Source organism: Mesoplodon bidens (assembly GCF_964165515.1).
Source record: "Mesoplodon bidens genome assembly, contig: HAP1_SCAFFOLD_206, whole genome shotgun sequence".
NCBI lineage: Eukaryota > Metazoa > Chordata > Mammalia > Artiodactyla > Ziphiidae > Mesoplodon > Mesoplodon bidens.
Window position 1 is genome coordinate 352,596 of NW_027672582.1, and position 25,505 is coordinate 378,100.

General features: G+C 41.6%; 1 long non-coding RNA gene across 1 annotated transcript; it reads right to left on the reverse strand.

The window, feature by feature from the left end:
* Positions 1 to 14,672: 14,672 nt before the first annotated feature.
* On the reverse strand, positions 14,673 to 16,963 carry LOC308609964. Its single transcript, XR_014014380.1, has 3 exons — positions 15,645 to 16,963; positions 15,229 to 15,289; positions 14,673 to 15,000 (listed from the first exon to the last, which is right to left on the reverse strand). It is a non-coding gene; the product is annotated as an uncharacterized lncRNA (long non-coding RNA).
* Between the last annotated feature and the right edge of the window lie 8,542 nt (positions 16,964 to 25,505).

The following is a 25,505-nucleotide window of genomic DNA, read 5'->3' on the forward strand; positions in this document are numbered from 1 at the left end:
TGAGAGGGTAAAAGAAAGGTATTCCATACAAATGGAAATCAAAGGAAAGCCAGAGTAGCAATAGTCATATCAGACAAAATAGACTCTAAAATAAAGACTGTAACAAGGACCAAGAAGGACACTGCATAATGATCAAGGAATCAATCCAAGAAGAAGATACAACAATTGTAAATATATATTCACCCAACATAGGAACGCCTCCATATATAAGGCAAATGCTAATAGCCATAAAAGGAGAAATTGACAGTAACACAGTAGTATTGGGGGATGTTAACACCCCACTTTCATCAATGGACAGATCATCCAGACAGAAAATCAATATGAAAACACAGGCCTTGAATGACACATTAGGCCAGAAGGACTTAATTGATATTTATAGAGCATTCCATCTGAAAGCAGCAGAATACACACTCTCCTCAAGTGCACACAAAACATTCTCCAGGATAGATCACACGCTGGGCCACAAAGTGAGCCTTGGTAAATTTAAGAAAATTGAAATCATATGAAGCACCTATTCCAAACACAATGCTATGAGATTAGAGATCAACTACAAGAAAAAAACTGTAAAAAAGACAAATACATGGAGGCTAAACAATATGCTATAAGCAACCAATGTATCACTGAAGAAATCAAAGCAAAAATTAAAAAATACCTACAAATGAAAACAAAAACATGAAGATCCAAAACCTATGGGATGCAGCAGAAGCATTTCTAAGAGGGAAGTTTATAGTGATAAAATCTTACCTCAGGAAACAAGAAAAATCTCAAATAAACAACCTAACCTTATACGTAAAGCAACTAGACAAAGGAGAACAAACAAAACCCAAATTTAGTAGAAAGAGAAATCATACAGATCAGAGCAGAAATAAATGAGAGAAAAAACAGTAGGAAAGATCAATGAAACTAGAAGCTGGTTCTTTGAAAAGATAAACAAAATTGATAAACCATTAGCCAGCATCATCAAGAAAAAAATGGGGAGAGCTCAAAGCAATAAAATTGGAAATACAAAAGAGATTACAATGGACACCACAGATATACAAAAGCTCATAAGAGACTACTACAAGAAACTATATGCCTGTAAAATGCACAACCTAGAAGAAATGGACAATTTCTTAGAAAGGTACAACCTTCGAAGACTGAACCAGGAAGAAATAGAAAATATGAACAGACAAATCACAAGTCCTGAAATTGAAACTGTGATGAAGAAACTCCAACAGGGCATCCCTGGTGGTGCAGTTGTTAAGAAACCACCTGCCAAGGCAGGGGACACAGGTTCGAACCCTGGTCCAGGAAGATCCCACATGTCACAGAGCAACTAAGCCCGTGGGTCACAACTACTAAGCCTGCTCTCTAGAGCCCACGAACCACAGCTGCTGAGCCTGCATGCCACAACTACTGAAGCTCACGTGCCTAGATCCCATGCTCTGCAACAAGAGAAGCCACCACAATGAGTAGCCCATGCACCACAATGAAGAGTAGCCCCCGCTTGCCACAACTAAAAAAAGAAAGCCTACATACAGCAACAAACACCCAATGCAGCCAAAAATAAAATAAATAAATAAATTTATTTAAAAAAATTATTAAAATTTATTTAAAAAAAAAGAAACTCCCAACAAACAAAAGTCCAAGATCAGATAGCTTCACAGGTGAATTCTATCAAGCCTTTAGAGAACACTAAACACCTGTTCTTCTGAAACTATTCCATAAAATTTCAGAAGAAGAAACATTCCCAAACTCATCCTATGAGGCCATAATCACCCTGATACCAAAACCAAAGGTACTACAGAAAAAGAAAAAATAAGTCAATATCACTGATGAGCATAGACTCAAAACCCATTTACAAAATACTAGCAAAGTGCATCAAACAACACATTAAAAGGCTCAGACACCATGATCAAGTGGGATTTACCCCAAGGATGCAAGGATTTTTCACTATCCACATATCAATCAGTGTGATACACCACATCAATGAATACAGTAAAGTCACAGAATACAAAATTAATACGCAGAAATCTCTTTCATTCCTATACACTAAAAACAAAAGATCAGAAAGAGAAATTATGGAAGGAATCCCATTTACCATCACATCAAAAAGAATAAATACCTATGAATAAATCCACCTAAGGAGACAAAAGACCTGTACTCTGAAAACTCTAAGATGCTGATGAAAGAAATCAAAAGTGATACAAACAGATGGAGAGATATACCACGTGCTTGGATTGGAAGAATCAATACTGTCAAAATGACTATACTACTTAAGGTAATCTACAGATTCAATGCAATCCCTATTAAATTACCAGTGGAATTTTTTTTTTTTTTTAGATTTTTTTCATGTGGACCATTTTTAAAGTCTTTATTGAATTTGTTACAATATTGCTTCTGTTTTATGTTTCGGTTTTTGTTTTTTTGTGTGTTTTTTTGGTTGCATGGCATGTGGGATCCCAACTCCCTGACCAGGGATCGAACCTGCATCCTCCTCATTGGAAGGTGAATTCCCAACCACCGGACCACCAGGGAAGCCCCCACCAATGGCATTTTTCACAGAACTAGAACAGAAAATTTTAAAATGTGTATAGAAACACAAACCCCCAAATAGCCAAAGCATACTATGAAAGCAAAATGGAGCTGGAGGAATCAGGCTCACTGTCTTCAGACTATATTACAAAGCTACAGTAATCAGTATGGTACTTGCACAAAAACAGAAATATAGATCAATGGAACACAATAGAAAGCCCAGAAATAAACCCACACAACTATGGTCAATTAATCTATGACAAAGGAGGCAGGAATATACAATGGAGAAAAGACAGTCTCTTCCATAAGTGGTGCTGGGAAAACTGGACAGCTACATGTAAAAAAATGAAATTAGAACAATTTTCTAACATCACAGACAAAAATAAACTCAAAATGCATTAAAGACCTAAATGTAAGACTGGATATTATAAAACTCTTAGAGGAAAATCCAGGCAGAACACTCTTTCACAGCAGCAATATCTTTTTGGATCCACCTCCTAGAGGAAAGAAAACAAAAACTAAAATAAACCAATGGGACCTAATCAAACTTCAAAGCTTTTGCACAGCAAAGGAAACCATAAACAAAACAAAAAGACAACCTACAGAATGGGAGAAAATACTTGCAAATGATGAGACTGACAATGGAATAATCTCCAAAGTATACAAATAGCTCATGCAGCTCAATATCAAAAAAGCAAACAACCCAATCAAAAAAATGGACAGAAGATCTAAATAGACATTTCTCCAAAGAAGACATACTGATGGGCAAAAAGCACATGAAAATCTGCTCAACATCGCTAATTATTAGAGACATGCAAATCAAAACTACAATGAGGTATCACCTCACACCAGTCAGAGTAACCATCATCAAAAAGTCTACAAAGTGTAGACTACAAAAATGTTGGAGAGGGTGTGGAGAAAAGGAGTCCTCCTACACTGTTGGTGGGAATGTAAATTGGTGCAACCACTATGGAGAATATTATGGGATTCCTTAAAAAACTAAAAATAGAAGTACCATATGATCCAGCAATCCTACTCTTAGGCATGTATCTGGAGAAAATTATACTTCCAAAAGATACATGCACCCCAGTGTTCAGTGCAGCACTATTCACAATAACCAGGATATGAAAGCAATTTAAATGTCCATTGACAGATGGATGGATAAAGAAGATGTGGTACATATATACAATGGAATATTACTCAGCCATAAAAATGAGTGAAGTAATGCCATTTGCAGTAACATGAATTGACGTAGAGATTATCATACTAAGTGAAGTAACTCAGAGAAAGACAAATATCATATGATATCACTTATCTGTGGAATCTGAAAAAATGATACAAATGAACTTAATTACAAAAGAGAAACAAACTCACAGACTTAAAATACAAACTTATGGTTACTAAAGGGAAAATGTATGGGGAAGGATAAATTAGGAGTTTGGATTCACATATACACACTACTATATATAAAATAGATAATCAACAAGACCCTACTGTATAGCAAAGGGAACTCTACTCACTATTCTGTAATAACCTATATGGCAAAAGAATCTGAAAATGAATGGATATATGTATATGTATAACTGAATCATTTTGCTGTACACCTGAAACTAATTCAACATTGTAAATCAACTATACTTCAATATAAAATAAAAATTAAATTAAAAAAAGAGATTAAAAAAAGAAGTGTCTTCCAATGCAAGGATCAGATCAAAGAACATGAATGGAATATTCCTACTGGGACGATTAGGAGGATAACACATCCTTGGTAGGTGCAGAGCCTGTTCACTTATCCTCTGACTTTCCTTGTTCCCTTTCTCCACTACATCCAATTAAGCAGATAAAAACTTTGAGAAAGCTGCCTCTTCCTTCACCAATGCCAAGAAGGACAAACTCAAAGAGCCATTTTCTGTCTGTCTTCCTCTGATGTTGCTTCTTCATGTTTGAGCTATTGGGAGGAGAGACAGGCAATAAATTCTCTTAATAAAAGCAAAAAATAAAAATAAAAAACAAGCCTATATGGTCAGTCATGTTCCTTGCTATACTTATATAAATAAGACCAAGTGTATTGAATCTAGACTTATTTTGCAAACAAATTTGTCTTAATTTGGCTATCTTTGATAGAAATGAGGGTGATTTTAGAGAGAAAAATTATCTTTCAATAGAAACCAAAATACGTATTGTGGATATTAGATTCTAGTGCTATTAATTTTCCTTGAAGTTTTGTTAATTACCTGAAAACTGGACTGTATCCTGAATTTTTCTAGTTTCCTCCACTACCTGACTACAACTCTCCAAACTAGTGTTTCTAAATTTTCTCCCACCCTTTTGACTTGGAACCATTGAAACTAAAACTGCCTTTTTTTCTGAAGTCCTGCATACTGAAGGTAGATATCTTAATATAAACTTCAGAGAAATCTCCACAGCAGCTCATGTTTAGACAGTCTTCTTCGTTCCTGTTGCTATATGGACCACTCAGAAAGCTTACCTGAACATCTGATGGACATTCAAACTACAAAAGATGCTTTAACCCTGACATTTAGAGATCTTCTCAACTGTCTACCCTCAGAACTCAAAAACTGATATGAAATTTGCCTCAATTATTAACCATTGTTTTTTTGTCTCCATAGCAATGCCTCTTTTTAAATACCTGATTGCTTGTACAGTAAGCTTAACTTCTACTTGGAAATACTGCTTTGGAAGAGAAAATTAAGGTAAAATGATCATATGGATGGACTCTAATCCAATATGACTTGTATCTTTATAAGGAGGGAATATTAGAACACAGACATGCACAGACTGAGGGGCAACCATGTGAGGACACAGCGAGAAGGTAGCCATCAAAGGAGAGAGACCTCAAAGAAACTAAACTTGATACTTTGATCTTGGACTTCTAGCCTCTAGAGCTATGAGAAAATATGTTTTTGTTGTTTAAGCCACCTAGTAGCCAGTGCGGTATTTTGTTATGGAAGCCCTAGCAAACAAATACAATCACTATTAGGGAAAAAAAAATCATGTGCTTTGTTATTCCAGTAGAATGATTTTAACACTGATTACTTCTTACCTTGAGATTATAAAAGACAGTGATAAACATTACTGTAGAGTATATATGAGTTGTGCCCTATGAAACAAAGGAAGTTAACAAACACCTCTCAGCTGTAGATGATGCCATGTGTTCATCTGATCAGCAAGAGGACATGAGTGGAAGGGAGAACCTTTTCTGCTTCAGACAAGCAACTTCCTGGATTACCCTGAGTATGACAAAGAGGGCCATTGCTTGGGGACCAGGTCTCCAAGCAGTCACAACAGGCCTCAGGAACCCACAAGAAAATTGTGAAGGAAGAATATTACTAGCCAGGCCCATATGAATCTTTTCCTCCCATCACTGTTCTTTTGTGAAAAATTCTTCCAAATACACATTTTTGTCCCAAAATATCATGTTGGACACTCGCTACTAGGAGCAAATTTTTCTAGCATCTCTGTTGGATGAATTTTCACACTTGCAAAATCACTCAGAAAAGAGTTCATCCTCCCAACACCTCCCTTGCACCAGTGTCCCCCTAAACAGCATCTGACCACAATATGAAGGAACTTACCTCCCAGGTAAACAGGTGCTTGAATGTGATTTAATTATCTCTGCATCCTCTCCCTGGTCTCCCTGTGAAATCTAGTCACCTCTTTGCATTAAAGCATTTCTGTGAGAAGCCCTGTAAGGTGTTGGCTATTCTCAATTCTGTCCTGCTGGTTTCTCTGAAGTGCCCAGAAGCTGTCCTCTCCACACACAAACTGTTCTGACAAACTTCATTTGAATGATTTGGATTTTAATTCTCAATTTGCTTCTGTTCCTAAGCCTTAAGGCTTTTTTTTTTTTTTTAACCAATTCAGAAAAAAGCATCATTAAAAAAAAGACAAGGTTGGGCTTCCCTTGTGTCGCAGTGGTTGAGAGTCTGCCTGCCGATGCAGGGGACACGGGTTCGTGCCCCGGTCCGGGAAGATCCCACATGCCGTGGAGCGGCTGGACCCGTGAGCCATGACCGCTGAGCTGGCGTGTCCGGAGCCTGTGCTCTGCAACGGGAGAGGCCACAACAGTGAGAGGCCAGCGTACCAAAAAAAAAAAAAAAAAAAAAAAAGACAAGGCTACTCGCAGATCTAACATGCTAAGGTTTAACTTAGTACGTTCTTAGGACTGATGTTTTCCAAGTAACAAACTTTCTTGTTTCCTGTGCAATAATAAAGGTTTGTTATAAAAGTTAAGTACAAAAAGTGAGAAAAAATAAAAATAGTGGTATCTTCACAGTTGAGTTCTTAACATATTTTCTGATACATGTAAAAAGAGAAAAATTGGCAAAATGAGTACCAACATTTTTAAAAATAAGAATTAAGCCTAAATCCCTGGATTTACCAATTTTATAAAATAAGAAAGTAACATTTTATAAAATACAATTTTATGAAATATGATTTTATAAAATTTGTTTAGCTAAGTAACAAATGATTTCCCCACAAAACAGATTTAGCTGGTGGAGTCCAGGGGGCACATTCTACAAAATAAATTTATTGACACTGTAAAGGGTTACTAGCATAAAATTGTGGTGGGAATAAAAAGGGCAGTGACCTTCGTCCTGAAGTTTAGGAGTGATCCCTGAATTGAGAGATATCTGAGTTGAAGTGGTCACTGGAAACAAATGGTAGAGACAAATCACAGAGAGCAGACTGTATTAATTCCAGCTTCTGGACTCAGAGAAGGAAGGAAGAGCTTCAGATTTCATTGCAGAGAATGAGGCTGAGAAACTTTAAAATCAGATGCTTTTTCCCAGATCCAGGGCGCCAGCTAATGCACAAAAATGCTTAAAGCCACATAGGTATGTCACCTTTATTTCCTAGAGAAGATGTTAGCATTTTCTAAATCCTCATCTACCGTGCCTGGCATGCATTATTTTATAGCTTTCTGGAAGTTTCATCAGCACCACTGGTATATCTGTAGTACGATGTGTCTGTGGAGAGTAGAGAATTCAGGTCCGGGCTGGGGGCAACGGACTTTTCTAGCTACCACAGTGAGTGGTGCCCCTGCAAACCTGAGTAAGGAAGACAACTTGCCTTTGGGTGGGTAGTGTTACAATCTGCATGTCTAGGGGCACAAATGTAAAGACCGACCCTGTTCTGGGAATGATTATGATTCTGACTGACCTCAAAGGGGTAATTATGAAACCCCTGGATCATCAGGATCTGGATGTTCCCTACTTTTTCCATGGTGTGATCATGACAGAAAGTGTGGCTGTAGATATCTGGGAACATTTCCAGAAATGTCCTCCTGTAGGAGTTAATTATAAAGTAAATGTGTATAAAACAGAAAATAATATTGAAACCTATCAAGGGGAGTAGATCTTAAGGGTTAATATTGTAGATGGACTACTTTGGAAACAATCTTTTTCCCTTGGAGTATTAAGAAGTCATCGCATAATTGCCATCTCTCCACATTTTGTTCTAGAGTGCCTGGTTTCTTGATATCAGTGTGAGACCTGTTTTAAATAAAAATCTATTTGTAAAAATCCAGATCTGTAATATGTTCTAAATATCATTGTAGTGTCTTTTAACTATAGATTAAAAATCACTTCATTTTCAACAAAATATTTTGATGTAAACATCAAATGTTTTGAAAACAAAGGGGATCTGTTTTTGTTGTTTTCTCTTTTATCTAATTTTTGTATCCATTTTGTCTGGGCATATTAAATGGTAAAAATATTTATAAGATCTGCACTAGGTGAATCTTCTTAAAAAGAAAATACGGAAGGTCACAGAGTCTGGGAATATTAATATCTTTTTAATAGATTGATCCCCCTTGATTTCTTATTCTGGAGTAAAGGTACAAGTTTTTCCATGAAAATTAGACACACAAATCATCTGACACAATGTATGACAGATGGAAAATGGTTGATGGGAATTTTGCTTTAATGCACATTGTTCATTGTAATTTTGCCCAGCTTAATGAACTGTGAATTAATAATGAGGAGCAACACATTCAACGTATTATAGTACTAAAGTGCTTTTATGGACATTTTTCATGTTTCCAGACTTTCTTGGCCACCCTGAACAATTTTAACTCAAAGGATTAAAAAATAATCGCTTATTTAACTGTGTTAAAATAGTCAACTTTGAAAAGGATACTTTCCTGTATGAACTTTTTCCTAATTGATCCCATTTGGTTCTGATCAGTAAACTTACCTGAGTAAGCTGCACTATTGAAACAAAAGTGATCTGATAGAGTCTTAGATGACATACGGGACCAGAGTCCATTGCTTTCTGATTCAACGACATAAAGGAGTAAAGGGAAAAATTAATAATTGTACATTGTTTAATTAGGAGAATAGAAAAACTAAATTTCTTGTAGAAATAAGCCCAAAGAGTCCTCGTGTCAGCCCTGTTCCTCTTAAAAGACCGTGACGCTGTAATACCAATGGATAATCTGGGAGACAACCAGCTGTCATTAAGATAGATTTTACCAAGGCAAGGGCAATAGGTTGCTTATTAGCAGTGAGAAATCAGTAGTCTTTTCGAAGTGTACCCTTTGGAAAGTGTGAGATATATAATAAATGAAAGCCTTTCATTATTCATTGTTATAAGCCAAATGTAGATTAAATGTACACTACCTTCAATTCAGATATTAAGATATCCTTACCTCAGTAATTTTATGAGGTAACATGTAGAATGTCAAGCATAGGCTAAGTCATATATTTTATAATCTTTCAAAAATTTTTTAAGCAATGTGTTAACCCTATAATGAATATAAAATGGATCCTAACTGCATGTCTTAGAAAATGTGCATTTCATAGAATTATTTAAGAATGAATCCTTAATAGCCCATCTTTTTAAGTATGTTAGCTGAACGTTATGATTGTGTAATATCATTTTAGGGCATTACCACATTTTAAGAAATAAAATAATATTCAGAAGCATAATTTTGCCAGAATGTAAAATTTAAAAGCAGAAATTTGACTTGTGAAAAATCCTCACATGATTATTGGCCTGTTAAAAAATAAAGCAAACCTCACAAACCTAATGCAAGCTATTATGTGCAAAATAATGTGCTAGTTACACAGCCCTCTGGGAAGTGAATGTGAGTCCGGATGCTTCTTTCTTGGTTTATTTCATTCCTAGAGTACCTTTGTTGCAGTTTTTTCTTATGTTCCCAAAGGAAACAAGTAAGCCATCTCAAGTTTAAGCTTTGTCCTCAATAAAGTAAAAAATGTGCCAGATACCATTTGACTGGATGATAACTAAAACTGGACAAATATTTTCTCTCACTGGAGACTGACAGTGTTTTAGTTGTGCTTAACATTTGTGATTCTCCTAAAAAAAGGGTACAAATGAAAACTTATGGTTACCAGGAGATAAGGGGGGAAGGATAAATTGGGAGATTGGGATTGACATATACACACGACTATATACAAAATAGATAATAATAACCTACTGTATAGCACGGGGAGCTCTACTCAATACTCTGTAATGGCCTCTATGGGGAAAGAATCTTTTAAAAAAGTGGACATATGTATATGTATAACTGGCTCTCTTTGCTGTACACCTGAAACTTACACAAATTTGTAACTCAACTATACTCCACTAAAAATCTTTTAAAATAAAAAAATAGAGTACTACATGCATTTCTAAGAAATAAACATTATTTTCTTCATTCTTCTAAAATAAATAAAAATAAAATAATGTAATATGTGATTTTCAAGCTAATGAACACCTAAGAATGAAATTTGAAAATCTACATTTGGAATGTATAATTCCTTTGTTCAGAGGAAGTGACATTACAAAAGAACAAAACTTCTCAAACATTTCCCCATTTAGAGTAATGCTGACAGTGAGTGTCTGGTGGATCTCAGAGGGGCACAACTGATAATATCTTTATCATGCTGCCAGTTTGCTAAGTGGTTTCATATTCACTAAGAAAGACTTGTCAATGGATACTGAAGAATAGATGTGAGGTCTCTGTGAGGTCTTTGTGCCAAGTCTCTGTGTGTTGTCTCTGGGTGAGATCTCTGTGTGAAGTCTCTGTATGCGGTCCCTTTGGAAGGTATCTCTGGGAAATCTGTTAAATCTGGGCTAGGTTTCTGTCTGAGGGTCTGTGAAGCAACATGAGGTCCCTGTGTGAGGTGTCAGTATGTGATCTCTGAGAAAGGTGTTTGCGTGAGAAGTCTCTCTTGGGAGGTGTGTCTGTGAAGTCTTTGTGTATTGTCTCTGGGTCTCTCCATTTCTTTTTTTCTTTTGGTCTCTCAATTTCTTGTCTTACTGTACCTTATGGAAGACGGAGCAGCAAGAGAAGGGCAAAGGGACTTGCTTCTTTCTGTTTTCTTGCTGTTCCATCAGCATCACCTGTCTGTGGCACCTTCCCAGCAGGAGCCAGAGGGGTCCAAGTCCAGCTTCCCCATATTCCCAGAACTCACTTCTGGGTGCCCCTGAGAGCACCCAGCAGCAGCCAGTCTCAGGTCCCAGCCCTGTCATCTCTTTCCTCTGGGTACCGACCCCTCCCACAAGTCCTGGCTCCACTCTCACTGCTCTGCCTATTCTGGAGGCTGCCTTGGGAATTGGGGCCCAGAGGTAGGGCCTGGCTCCAGGGAGAAACCAGGGGTGTGAGCAGTCCTGTGCTCACTCTGCCCCCTCCACCCCAGGTCACAGCAATTCCACGTGTTGAGGGGCCTGACAGGGATGGGGGATGGGGTCCATTTCTGTTGTCATCTGGATCAGGGGCATCAGCTAGAACAGAAATCTCCACAATGAGAAAGACACCACCTGGAGCTGTGTCCACCATGAGCCTTGCACATGGCAGGAAGCACCAAATCACTCTAGAGAAATTCTTCCTCGTCTCCCTGCTTTTCCATATGGATGGGGGTCAGGAGACAAGAAAAGCTGTGCCAGAAGCAGATCAGTGGAACACCCCTGGATTGCACCCTGCCCCATCCACTTTGCACAGGTCACCTCCACACCACCACAAATCCTGTCTGATTGCTTCTTCACCTGCCAGGCTCTGGGGTGATCAAGGACTGGGAGACAGGCAAGGCTTACTACACAATCACAGGCCAGTCCCCACCTCTCCCCTGGAGCAGTCCTTGGGCCATGTGTTTATGTGAAGGTCACCAGACTAGGAGTCACATCCCAAGTTCCCTAGTCCTGGCTTTTACACCTATTGTTAACTTATCCTTCCTAAAAGTCAAGAGGTGAGGATGTGTAAGCTTATTAAATATAGTGTTAAGAGATTAACCTTCCCTGATTTGCTTTACTTCTATAAGTTTGACCTTCTGTTTTGACCTAAAGGTGGTTTCTCTAGGTCTGTGATCTTAGAGTTGGAATAGGGTAGAGACCCTGGGGTGGGGCCATGATGAGCTACTGGACCCTTAACTTTTCCTCCCCTTTAGGCCTTTAGATGGTGGTTGTATGTCAGGGGGCTGCTCTTTCACAACTGCACATTTATGGGAATCTGGTACCACTTTGCCTCCTTCCTTCGATCCAGGGATTTTTCTACACCTACATCCCACCCTAAATTCACAGTGTTTGACCATCAGATAGTTACTACCCACAGTCACACCCCTATTCCATTCATCCAAAACTCCTTCTCTGGGGTTAACATAGAGTGGAAGGTAGGTGACCCATGAACATAGCCATTCATTTATATGGGACTGGACTCAACACAGCCCTCAGCAGCCTCCCTGATACTCCCCCCACCTACACACACAGAGCTGGAAATGCCATCCTTGTTGCTGCTCTAAAGTCTAGGAAAAACAGAGGTGGGGGAGGGTGATGCTGTACATTTTATTATGCCTAAGCTAAAAGGGGTTCATAGGGCATATCTCAATCCCAGCCTTCAGCAGAGAGAGAAGGAACTCTTAAGAGCAGATGTTGGATATTCCCTACCAAGAGATCCAGGGGCAAGATTTCTCCTGTTTCTGAACTCAGAGCCCATACTCTATTCCCCCCAAACTTCCATCCACTTGGCTCTGACACTTCCTGGAGCCTGAATTGCAATGTCCGGCCCTATCGTGTAAACCTATCCACTACAGTTGCATAAAGTTCAAAGTAGCATAGAAGAAGGAGAAAGACTGGTTGAACCAGGTCCTTGGGTGTGGGTTTCATAGGTTTTTCCCATCTCATTGTTAGAGTAATTTTGGTTTGTGTAATGACAGTATCATAAGGTGCAATGAAGGGACACGAGACAAGGAGCAAGCTTGTGATGCTACTGTCCACCTCCCTCCATGCCCCTCCCTTCTAGAAGACAAAGTGCACAGCACAGACAGCAGCCATTACACTATGTTTTTATTAGAAAAAAAAAATGTATATATATATATATATATGTATTGGGGAACATTAAATATCTTGGATGTGCTAATGAGAAAATCATTTTCTCTACATGGACTGAATTTTTACTTGGAGATACGTTTTCCTACTAAAGGGAAGACTAAAGAAGGATTTTACTGTCGACCAGGCAAGACACCTCCCCAAAGATGACAATGCCTTGGACAGTGTTGATGGCGGGCTGGGGCACCTGGAATCTTTGGCCCATACTGGCAGGTACTAACTGGAAACAAACTCTTCTTGGGGGGCAAGGATGGGAGGCACCTTAGGCCCAGCTGCTCATCGTCGAACCTTACACTTTTCAAACTATGTTGGTGTCTGACTTCCCTTTCCCTGATAGAACAACTCTGGCCCTTGGAGGTGGCTTTATGACCACAGGCTGTAGAACCCATCATTCTCCCTTGCTCTGGGTAGGAGGTAAGCCTATGGTAGCAGAAGCACCCACATACTGGGACTTGGAATTCCAGTTTGTGTTCATTTAACTTTGTGGCATGAAGTCCATGGTGAATTGCTCTTTTTTCTTCTGGGATCTGTCCAACAGCTCTCATGCGTGCCTGACCCTCAGCAGTCTCACTCTTCAAGATTGATCTGCTTTTGACTGATCCGTGACTCTGGGCAGTGGCTGATATGGGCTTTTTTTTTTTTTGCAGAGCATCTCGACCATTGACTTTTTTCTTGGGGAAAATCCACTTTAAAAATAGCCTCATCCTTTTTCTGAAGAGGCTTTCTGTAGGGTTATGTTTCTTCTCTGGCATGAGCTGGAGACATCTGCTCCCAATAGAGTCTGTTATTCCCCTGACCTGGGCAGGGCGGCTCATACTTCCAGCTTGAGAGGTCCCTAATTCTTTAAACCTTTCTTCATGCTCTCCTGGTTTATGCCTCCTACAGTCCTCTCTTTTGTAAGTAGGGGCAATCATCTTGCTCTGGCTCTTCCATGAGTCTTGGAGTTTTGAAGTTTTGGGCTCCTGCTGCCCTAGGTGGCTCCTTTGGGCTTCCATAAGGCCACTTGGCTCCTGGGAAGCTAACCTGTCTCTGGTGGGGACTCTCTGGGGATGGCACTGAGGCACCTGAGAAGCCAAGTTGTCTGCAGCAAGGAACCTGTGTTTGGGAAAGTCCTGAAGCTGGTTGTCTGACTGTACCTTTACTTTGGAGTTAAACTCACTAGCAACCTCCATGTTAAGGCATGGCTCACCTGGATGTTGGAAAACAGACAGTCTAGGTAGTAGGAAACTTCTACTGGCCCCTGGCACCTCTAAACTCCTCATATGTACATTTGTGGTTTGGGATTTTGTCAACACTTTGGTTTCCAAGATAACACTAGACTGTGGTTGAAGAGCAGGAGACTCCTTGGCCTCCACAGCCTCCCTGGCCTCTTCACCTCTCAAAGATGGGGATCCGAAGTTCACCTCCATCACTGTTACCCTATGGCAGGGGTCTCGTGAGGCCTGACCACCACTCTCCTCTCTTGGCTCATTCCTGACCATTGCTGAACTTGGACCTGGCTCTAGGCTGTCCCTCTTGACCCCTTCCACACTCTCACTCTTCCAGGTTCTGCCCACAAGGCTGAGTGTGAGGGACTGAGAAGGTGGCCTGTCCTCCTGTCCAGTCAGAGAAGCCTTTGAGGGCCCATGGTAGTCAGCAGATGGAATCGCTCCCAGGGCACTCTGGATTTCCTTACACACAGCTGAGGGGGCAAGGAGAGGCCTCTTCACGGTAGGAACTGACTCTTCTGTTATCACCTTCTCTCTTGAATGAGCCTGAGGAGGTTTCTCCAGGAACTCAGCACACTTGACTTTTGAGTGGGACCCAGATACACAGGTGGCTGAAGGGGAAGTGGCAAACTGTAGAATGGTGGAGGGTTGGAACTTTTTCGACTTAAAGAGATTTATGGGCTTGAGGACCTTGAGGGGTCGGGTCCACCTGTGCTTTACCCAAAACCTTTTAATATGTGCTTCCAGTACCTCTCGAGTGTCTGGATCAGGGAAGGAAACCCTACAGGAGGTGTTCATGCAGGGTTCCCAACCCTTCAAGCAGTATCTTCCACAGGCTCCAGCAGGCACTGCTTTGCACGTCTCACCAGGAGGGTCTGGACATGAGAGCTGATGAAAGTTGCCCTTGCCAGGAAGCCTCCCCAGGCAGCTGTAGGAGAGCAGATGGGGCCAGGATGGCTGGACAGGACAGGCAGGGGTGGGCACCTGCAGCCCAAGAACCCTCCTCTGCCCCCACACTGACTTCATAATGCCCCTGCTCTCCTTCACCCTAGGGCTTTAGCCACGCCCTCCCATGGCTCCCCCTTCCAGGGCTGGGGTCACATTAGAGGCTCGGGGAGGAAGGACGACCCAGGAGAGAAGGGGAAAGATTCTTTACCTTTGCAGAAGTGAAACCAGGTCGTGAGTCCCCTCCAGTTCTTCCAGGCAATCTCTGAAAGCTGGAAATCAGGAGACTGGGTCATGGTGGTGAAGGCAGAGGCCTAAGAGCCTTTCAGGAGGCTGAGTGCAATGGCCCTTTAAGGGAAATCTTTGGAGGATTAGACTCTGGAGCCCAAGTATCAGTGTCCAAGGCCACATGTCCCTGACAGTGATGGTAAGTCTCACTTGAAAAGGGTTTGTCCTTTGCAAAGTGCTTCCACGTTCATTAGGCTCTGTTAATTAGGCTCAGGCTCTGTTTCCTGAGGAATAAGCTCTGCCACTGGCATTCTCAGAGACCGTGAAGCTGGGGCCTCAGGACTAGGAGAGATGGAAGCTAACTCTCGGGTCACACAGGGCTGAATGGCAAAGGCTTACCTTTCAAAGATCCACTTTTCTTCCTACTCCTGCTCCTCCCCTTCAGCTTTACTTGATGCTGAGAGATAAGAAAAAGTGAGGGGCTAACACCCAACTCTCACTGTCCTCTATCTAGGCAAGCTGTGTTCATGAACAACATGACTTTCTACATTTAACTAAAACTCTGTGGGGTTTTTTCCCCTTTTACTTATTTTTAAAGTGGATAACAATCTTTTCAGTTTTTCTTCTTTGAGGAGTGCAAAGAAGGTTTTTTTTTTTTTTTTTTTTTTTTTTGGGCAGGGGAGTATTCGGGCCTCTCACTGTTGTGGTCTCTCCCATTGCGGAGCACAGGCTCCGGACACACAGGCCCAGCGGCCATGGCTCACAGGCCCAGCCACTCCATGGCACGTGGGATCATCGCGGACCGGGACACGAACCTGCGTCCCCTGCATTGGCAGGGGGACTCTCAACCACTGCACCACCAGGGAAGCCCAAGAAGGATTTTTTAAGTTTTAATCACCATAGATTTCTTCTGTCACTGTTCCTCTGATCAAGAAACACACACATTCTCAGACCTAAATGCCCACGTGAGCTTTGTCAGATAGGATTCTGCTTCCCAAGGCCAGACCTCTAGTCCAGCCTCTTCTCTCAGGCTCTCAGGGGCTCAGCCCCAACACAGAGGAAGGTCTCACTTGAGACACCCGCTGTGGGAAGGTGGCTGGTGAACCAGGGCTCAGGGGTCAGCCTTCCTGCAGAGATTGAACTCTTCGTAATCCAGTCCTTAACCATTAGTCACTGCATTTGGGACTTGCCCTGGAGCCCTCTACCATACCTGAACTCCTGGTCTAAGATCTTAGGCTAGAAATCCTCATGCCCACTCTAACCCCTCTCTGGCCTGGCTTTTCCCTAGAAGGATGATGTTCTATACTTTTCTGAGAGTTCCCATCTCAGGAGTCTCTCTACGTGGTTTAGAAAAGTGGAAATAAGAATAAGAAAAAAAGAGAGAATCTCTGCTGGGATTAAGCCAAAGGTTTCTTACCTTCCTGATGTTTCTATGTTTCCTAGGTGGTGCTAAGAATAGATTACTCTGGAAGCAGTGGAGTAACATTAGGAAGAGCCCCAGTCCACACAGGAACCCAAGGATGATATCAATCACCCAGGAAGTTGGGCTGGATCTCAGCCAGATAGCAACAATGTCTTTCAAAGAAAAGAGATTCTCCATCTTCTGAACTGCATTGCTGCCCTCAGGCAACAGAGCACTGGGAGTTCACTTGATGGCAGAACCCCAGGCCTGCATCACAGAGCTGTGGCCTTGTCACAAAGGGCTCCTGAGTGTGGGGGAGGGGCAATACGAGAAATAGGCTGAATCACTGCCCCTCCTTCCCATCCAGACCCACAGACACCTGCACCATCCTGGGGCTTCCAGATCCCTCCTTCCAACTACTCTCATCCTGTCAGAGAGACCTTAGCCAATTTTCTCTTCATTCCATCTGGAACCTGGTTCCTTCATCCATTAGAGACCTTTACTTGAGGCCCACCAACTTGATAACTCTTGAACATCTTAAGCTGACCCTGGAAGACTGGCTGTTTCACAGACATTTTTACTCAGGATTTCCTTTGTCCTCAGCTCCAACTTTCCCGCATCATGTTTGTGTCTTGTGTAAACCCAGGGATAGAACTTGAATTTCTTTTACACTTATTTAGTTTTGTGAATTTTGAATAGTGTATGTTTTGCCTCATTTTCTATCAGAGGGAACTACACACAAAAATTAAAATAATTTATTTTTCAAAATTCATAAGTATGAAAGAATTATAAATAACTATGTAATAGGGAAGAACAAATCTGCCTCCACATGAGATGTTTTTTACTTTAATCTTTATGCTTTGTTGCCTGAGCTAACTCTGTCCATCCCTGTGATCCAGGCTGGCTCTGCACTTTTTGTAAAACAATGTTGCCTAGAGCCTGAAATATACAGGATAGACTATTTCTAAGGCTCTGACTTTTAAGAGCCCATTCATGGAGATAAAAAGTTGCAGAACAGAGAATAATAATTGTTTTCTTGGAGGTTTACAGGAACACATGACCTGACCAGGATCTGACCCATCTGGCCAGCCTCTAGAACAAAGGATCCAACACCAAGATATTTGCAACAATTAGTCATGCCCCTCCCTCACCTTGCCTTTAAAAAGGCTTTGCTGAAAGCCTTCAGGGAGTTTGGGGTTTTTCCTGGGCATGAGCCACATGTCTTCTTGCATGGCACTGTGTAAACCTTTCTCTGCTTCAAACTCTGATGTTTCAGTATTTAGCCTCACTGTGCATCAGGCACACAGACTTGCATCTGGTAACAGTTAAACCTTCAAATGATGTTTTTGTAAGTTTGTAGTGTTTATAACTCTGGAGTTAGTAAATCTTTAAACTGCACAAAAACTTTTGGGACACACTGCAAACACGCACACACACACGTACTCATTTTCCTTAGCCAATCTAGTACTTTCAAATCCAATAATCCATACTTTTCTACTTAAAAAAAAATCTTTCATATGTTGTCTCAACCCAACTTCTTAGTTTGCAATGATAAGACAGTCCCCACTCTCCAGATAAATTTTGAAATATGTGGTCTTAATCCATTAGGGCTGCTATAACAATATACCATAGACTGGGTAGATTACAAACAACAGACATTTATTACCACAGTTCTGGAGGCTGGGAAGCCCAAGATCAAGTCACCAGTATGGCCACCTCGTAGTGAGAGCTCTCTTCCTGGTTCACAGCTGGAGCCTTCTCTCTGTATCCTCATATGATGGGAGGAGGCTAGAGATATCTCTGGAGTCTCTTTTATAAGGCACTAATCCCATTCATGAAAGCTCATAAGCACTTTTGCACGGCCCCGCCTCCTATCTTTAAGAGGTAGGATTTCAACATGTAAATTTTGAGAGAACATTAACATTCAGACATGTGCACTCATTCTATACCCGGAAGCTAGGAATGGGTTAGGGTGAGCCAAGGTCCTGACCCTAAAGGGCTGTAGGGTGAAGAGTAGGACTAGGGGTCAACCCTTGGGGCTGAGCCAGGTCTTGAGCAGCCTCTTCAGATATTCCTAGTGTGTTATGGATGTATTCTCTTTTCTGAGTGTGCCTTGACTTTCCTGCCCCATCCTCCCAGGCCCCTGAAGCTTCAAGTCCAGCCTGAACCATATAGAAAGGGAGCTTTGAGTCTTACACAAAATCCCCTTATGACATCCCTTAGCAGTAACACAAGATTCACTGAAGGATTCACATGGTAAATATGTCTTAATGCCCCATGAGGGCTTTAAAATAATGTGTATTCTCTGCTTGTTGGTCATAATTTTATACAGTTTTAGTGGGAACGTGGGCATGTGAGGTTATTTGGCTATATTGCCATGAATGTGCACTTTCACAAACATATCTCCTACATCTACTATTTTTCCTACAGTCTTTTCCTCCCATATGATATTCTCACCTTAATTCAACCTTTTATCAAAATTTAGACTTAGGTCTGTCACCATGTGGACATGCTTTGTAACAAAAAGCTTCAACCGAGGAGGTCAGTGGAAGGCCTGGACCAGCTATCTTGGTTCCATGATAGTAAGCAAAGGATCGCAAACTACCATGTTAAGCTTAAGCACAAAGCAAAGTTGATTTAAGCATAGGTACACTCTCAGAGAGGGAGAGAGAGAAGGAGAGAGAAAGAGCAGGCTGTTTCTGAGAACAGGCTCTTTCAGCGAAGTGAAGCAAGCCCAAAGCAAAGTATATCGAAGCAAAGGTACACTCTCGGGATGGCGGGGGGTGATGGGTGTACTGTTTCTGCAAATTGAAAGCAGCATTCCTATAAAGGCTTACGAGCACTTTTTTTTTTTTTTTAAAGAAGATGTTGGGGGTAGGAGTTTTTATTAATTAATTAATTTATTTTTGCTGTGTTGCGTCTTCATTTCTGTGTGAGGGCTTTCTCTAGTTGTGGCAAGCGGGGGCCACTCTTCATCGCGGTGCGCGGGCCTCTCACTATCGCGGCCTCTTGTTGCGGAGCACAGGCTCCAGACGCGCAGGCTCAGTAGTCGTGGCTCACGGGCCTAGTTGCTCCGCGGCATGTGGGATCCTCCCAGACCAGGGCTCGAACCCGTGTCCCCTGCATTAGCAGGCAGATTCTCAACCACTGCGCCACCAGGGAAGCCCCTTACGAGCGCTTTTAAGGAGCATTTTGCAGAGAGGCGGGGGTGAGTGACAAGGATCATTATTTGATTGACAGTCCTGAGCTATGTAACAAGTTTCCTGCTGCGCATGCTCTCATCCTTGAATCCCCAAGAAATGCCTACTGGGTGGGGGGAGGGGCAAAACCACATGTAATTTATGGTAATTATGGTATAATGAGTTTGGATTTACTATAGGGTATACGCCTGTCTGGTCTGGGCATGCACAGCCTGGAGAAGTCCCCTTGTGTTACTGTGCCTCTCTTTATCAGGATAAGCTGCCCACCACCCGACCACAGTCTCTCCCGTTCTGGGTGGAGTCAAGGGAGAGTCCCCAGACGGCTGCGTGTGACTCAATTTCTTCTGCTTGTCTTTCTCACCACCGTCACCTCCTTGCTGCTAATGTCTGACTAACTACCTAACAGGTCTTCTTTGCATTCATATTTGCTCCCTAAATTTTCTCTATTACTTTATTTTCAGTATGTTTTGTTTGGTGGGGTTTTTTTTTGGAAATTTAAAAATCTTATGATAACATTTACCTTGATTTCTTTAATTATTGTTCTACTGTTATTGATTTCTGCCATCTTATTTTATGCTTTATTTTCTACATTTTCTTTATTGTTTCTTTTTTTCCCTTCTTTGGCATCTTCCATTTTACAGGTCAAGGGTACTTATGTTTGTTTGACATTTGGGAATTTTTAATATTGTAATGGTTTTATATCTTGAATTATGTTAATTTTCTCCTCAATTTCTTACCCGTGGATGAAAAATGTTCCCTGCCATATCAGTAGACAAAGGATGTTGCAGTCATCAAGTCAGATGTCAAAGCAGGAACCCTCAACTGTGCACCTTGAGGGGATTCGGGATGGAGAAAAACAGGGTACTGATCCTAGAGTTAAGGTGCATATCAAAGGAATGATTTCACGGAGCCCAGATTCTTTCATCTTCTCATACATAGAAAAGTGCTACAGTCCTTAACTTGAGATGTCTAGTTTTCTTTAATTAATAGTAACCTTTTGATGTTCTGACTACCTGGTTTTGGTTGACTCCTCCCTTAGGTCTTCTGAGCAGTTCCTCAGAGTGATCTGACAGGCTGTGTTCTGGGCTTAAGTCCTCAGAAAATCTGCCAAATAAAACATAATTCTCCTTTTGGGTTGTGCATAGTTTTCAGTCAGCAGTCTTGGCAACCAATGAAGGGGCCCAGAGCAGACTTTTCTTCTTTGCCTGAACTCTATGAGGATCCAGAGTCCTGGCACCAGCAGAGGCTTCTTGGGCCTGTCCGCTTTCTCAGAGAGTCCAGGCGAATTTGGGTGAGTATCTCCTGGTTCTTGGATCTCCAGTTTTGGTTGATGATCCTAAGTTTTATTCAGTGGTGTTCAACTCTTCTCTTGAGTAGTAGGTTATCCTTGAAACTTGGTTTCAAGAAGAAGTACTTGGGTCATCCTCAGTGAAAGACACTGGGAAGATTTTTACTCAGTTTAAACACTGAGAGCTTATCCTCAGTAGAAAAACACTGGGAAGACTTCTGCTCAAGTGGGTTAGCCTCACTTAAAAGACACTGGGAAGATCTTGCTCAGTGTAGACACTGTGGTTTATCCTCAGCTGAAAGACTGGGGAGACTTTGCTCAGGTGAAAGACACTGAGTAAAAGTTGGACTGGGTAATTAGGTGGAAGACTAACCTGTCTTCCTTGAATTGGCTACTTTAATAGAGTTTGTCAAAATAAAAGTGATCTTCACAAATTGAACTCAGAATGGGGAACTTAGCTTTCAATACAAAAGAAAAGGGAACAACAGATTTCCAGCCTCCAACGGATATCCTGGCCAGGTTTATGTCCATACAAAATTTACATTTACAAGTGCTTACTTACTTGGGACTTAAAGAAAATCTTGCCCTAAAAATGACTAAGATAGGACTCTTTTATTGCATATGCAGTTAAGTTAGAAAAAGCTGGCTCGATAAAAACATCTTTTCAGAATTCTGACTTCAAAAAAACAAAAGGCTTTCTAGGGGAAACTTGCATTTCTCTTCCTGTGTCTTTGAAATGTAAGTGTTCTGATATTCTTCTGTGTGTGTGTGTGTGTGTGTGTGTGTGTGTGTGTGTTTTGAGAACTTGGTCACTACCATCCAAAAGTACTTATATGGTGTACATTTGGCAGCCAGTCAAATAGACTGGGATTCTGAGCAGTCTTTTGTCTGACTGTACGACTCTCAGGGGCTTTTTGCCATCTTAACCTTCATTGTGTCAGCCTGTACAACAAAGACCATTACTTTCTTAAACTACTTTTGGGAGTAAACTTTCTGCATCTTATTTAGACAGCATCCTTTACACTCTTTTGTGGGGAAGCCTCTTGCGTCTTATTGGTTTGAGTCACTATTAAGGTATACCTCATTTATGGCCAGATGATGGATCCTTCAAATTGGAGAAACTTCTAAATTGGTAAATTTTTAGAGAGCTCTCATTATAAACAGCTGTTTCATTGGTTCCTATGGGGGGGCGGAAATGCTGGAAATTAGTCATATAATGGTTAACCTAAAAACTCCTTTAGTTTCAAACAAACCCAAAAAATTGGTTTGGGAAACCTTATTTGTGGTCTCTGCTTCCCCTAAATGGGTCTTACAGATGCTAATAAAAACATTAGAATAATTATTGTTAATTAGGTTAAGTAACAGGGAAAAAAACTGAAGGAAAAGCCTAAAAACTTTTTCCCAACAAGGTGGAAATTTTAAAGGGACTTCTCCTAAATGAATAAGAAATCTTTAGATGGTTATTTTAAAGTGGGATAAATAAAACAGACATTAATGAGATAAATCAAAGATTGGATACAATACTACCTAAGATTGGATGGGCCAAAGGGATCTCCTACTTGTCATCAACATTAAAGGGCCAGACCCAAACAAGTCTGCTCTATTTACCCCAGTTTAAAGTACGTATATTTTATTACATGTAAATTTTATACACGTAAAATTACACTGAGATACCTGACCAACAATTACTTGGGGCAAAAGTTAGACCAATTAATCAAGTTAAAAGATTGACAAAAGTGCCTGAGTCCCTTGGTTCAACCACTCTCTGGGGACCCCAGAGTCTTTATAAAAATTGGTATGTTTAATGGGCATTGTGTAAGATAATGACCTCTCTTTTGCCTAATTATATTGTGTGGGATAGACATGTTTCACTGGGGAATTCTTCCCCTGCCTGATATTATAAGACGGCATATGAAGGAAATATTAATTAAACATACTAAAGGAAACCAGTGGGATTACCTGAGCCTATACAATATAAAGTAAGAACTGACAGCTAATATTTAAGGGATAATAAAAATAAATAATGGAGACTTTACTCTGGGTCTAACCTGTGCACTCAGAAAGAGGGTCTTTGTTGAATGCCTTATGCAAGTTTAGAAGGTATGATCAATTAAACCATAAAGTTCTAGACTATAGAATTCTGAAATTTCAGTCTAGTTGGAAATCTTCTCACTGATACAGAAAAGCAAGTTAAAGAAAACGTAGTTGGGCAAATCAATCTTTTAATATTATTTAGGTGACAGGCCAGTTCTTTGGGGAATTAAAAGCAACTGTCTTTGTCTCGCAAATCGGTACAAATCAGAAATGTAAATACAGACCACAATGACCTGAGACTGAGCCTAATTAGCTAAATTAGGTAGAACCTGAAACCAAGGTTAAAAAAGGGGAAAAAGTGGCCTTTTAAAACTCAAACTGCTGATTAGTCAGTCAAGAAGACGGAGGAGTAGGAAGATGTGGAGTTCATATCTCCCCACAAATGCATCAAGAATACATCTACAAATGGAACAATTCTCCCAGAGCACCTGATAAACACTAGCAGAGGACCTCAGGCACCTAAAAGGACAAGAAAGATCCCCACGTAAGCAGGTAGGACGAAAGAAAGAAGAAGGGAAAAGGAAGAGCAGATGAAGTGGGACGTGACCTGTGACCCTGGGTGGGGGAGCGGAGCTGAAGGTGAGAAGAGGTTCCCCGCATCTGGGGAAGCAGCGGGGAGAGAAGCTGGGGCAGAAGGAGAAATTTGGTGGCTCAGAGAACAGTGCAGCAACCAGTCTGTGGCAGGCAGGAGAGAGTGAGGCCTACACAAGTGGTCTGGCCACAGCTCTGCATGCCCCGGCCACTGGGGACCACTGGTGCACACGGGGGCTGAGTGTTGGAATGTGGGGTTTGAAGAGCAGACCCAGGAAGGGGAATGATGTTGGCTGTGAGGAGACAGCTCAAGGGGATAGGAGTGAGGAGCTCCACAACAAGGAATGCTCCTGGAGGAAGCCCAGACCAGCAGAGAAGCAAAGTGCCACTGCTGCGTGATGCACAAAGGGCGGGGCCCCCATTGCAGCCTCTCTCCTCACGCACTGGCCCCTGCCTCCACAGGCACTAGGAAGGGCTCCTGCCAGAGTGGCTCACGGGCCCCCAGCCATCATCACCTCAGCACTCTCCTGCTTGGGTGGCCCATTTGCCCAGCTTGCCACCTTGACTCCCTCCTGCCTGACAGGCTCGTACATCCCATAGCCACCCAGCACCCTCTCACCTGGGCAGCCTGCCTGCCCTGATTGCCGCTTCTACATCCTCCTGCCTGACAAGCTCGTGTGCTCCAGCAGCCTTGGGAGCAGACGCCAGTGGGTGGCCCACATGCAGAGATGGGGCTGAAGCCACAGCTGAGTTCCAGGGAACATGCAACTAAGGAAGAAGAGCTGAAATCTCTCCTCATGGCTGTGCAAATCATGGCATTACACTTCCTCTGATGGCTTCCTAAATTCAGCACCTGGGAACATCCCAATGGACAAGTGCTCCTGCAGCTGAGACAGGTCTGGCTTTAGCAGCTGTGGGTTTTGTGGGCACATACATGCTGGGGTTTGGCCAGGCCAGAGTCTGAGCTGCCTCCGTATCTCACATAGTGGGTCCAGGTACATAATTACTGCAGTCCTGGGACCTGACCTCAGTGGATCTGGGCCAGTGGCCTGGTGAAAATGATGCCTGAGTCACCAGGGCCAGTTGCCGCCATAACCACGGTTAAGGTGGGACTGAGAGCAGTACCAACAGCAGTGTACTTTGTAAGCCTACACAATGGGCGGAAAGGAGACAAAACAGAGCATACCCACAGGTGAACACCTCCAGAGGAGGAATACTCAATGGCTTCTATCCCAGTGGGGGTGCTCCAGTCCTCCCGACCTCACACCGCAGATCAGAAACACAGCTAAGAAACAGACCTGAGGGCCTCTGCTCCAACGACTAGGGATCAGAACCCAACCCTGACAAGGCAGTGACAGCCACAGAGGAAAGGGAAACTTCTGCTGAATAAAAATCAAAATTAAGAAAATCAACAGGAAAGATCAAACTTGGAAAAGGTTTGCAATATCAATATCTGGCAAAGAACTCATATACAGATTAAAGAATTTTTACACTTCAAAAATAAAAAGACAATCCAATGGGAGAAAATGGCAAAAATATATTTATGGATATGTTTTATATATATAAATGTAAAGTATATGTATCCATGAATATATGCCTATTGGCTATTTGCATGTCTTCCTTTTATTTTTAAGTGCCTAATTACATTTTATATATATATACACACACTATTACATATAAAATAGGTAACTAATAAGAACCTACTGTATAGCACAGGGAACTCTATTCAGTACTCTGTAATGACC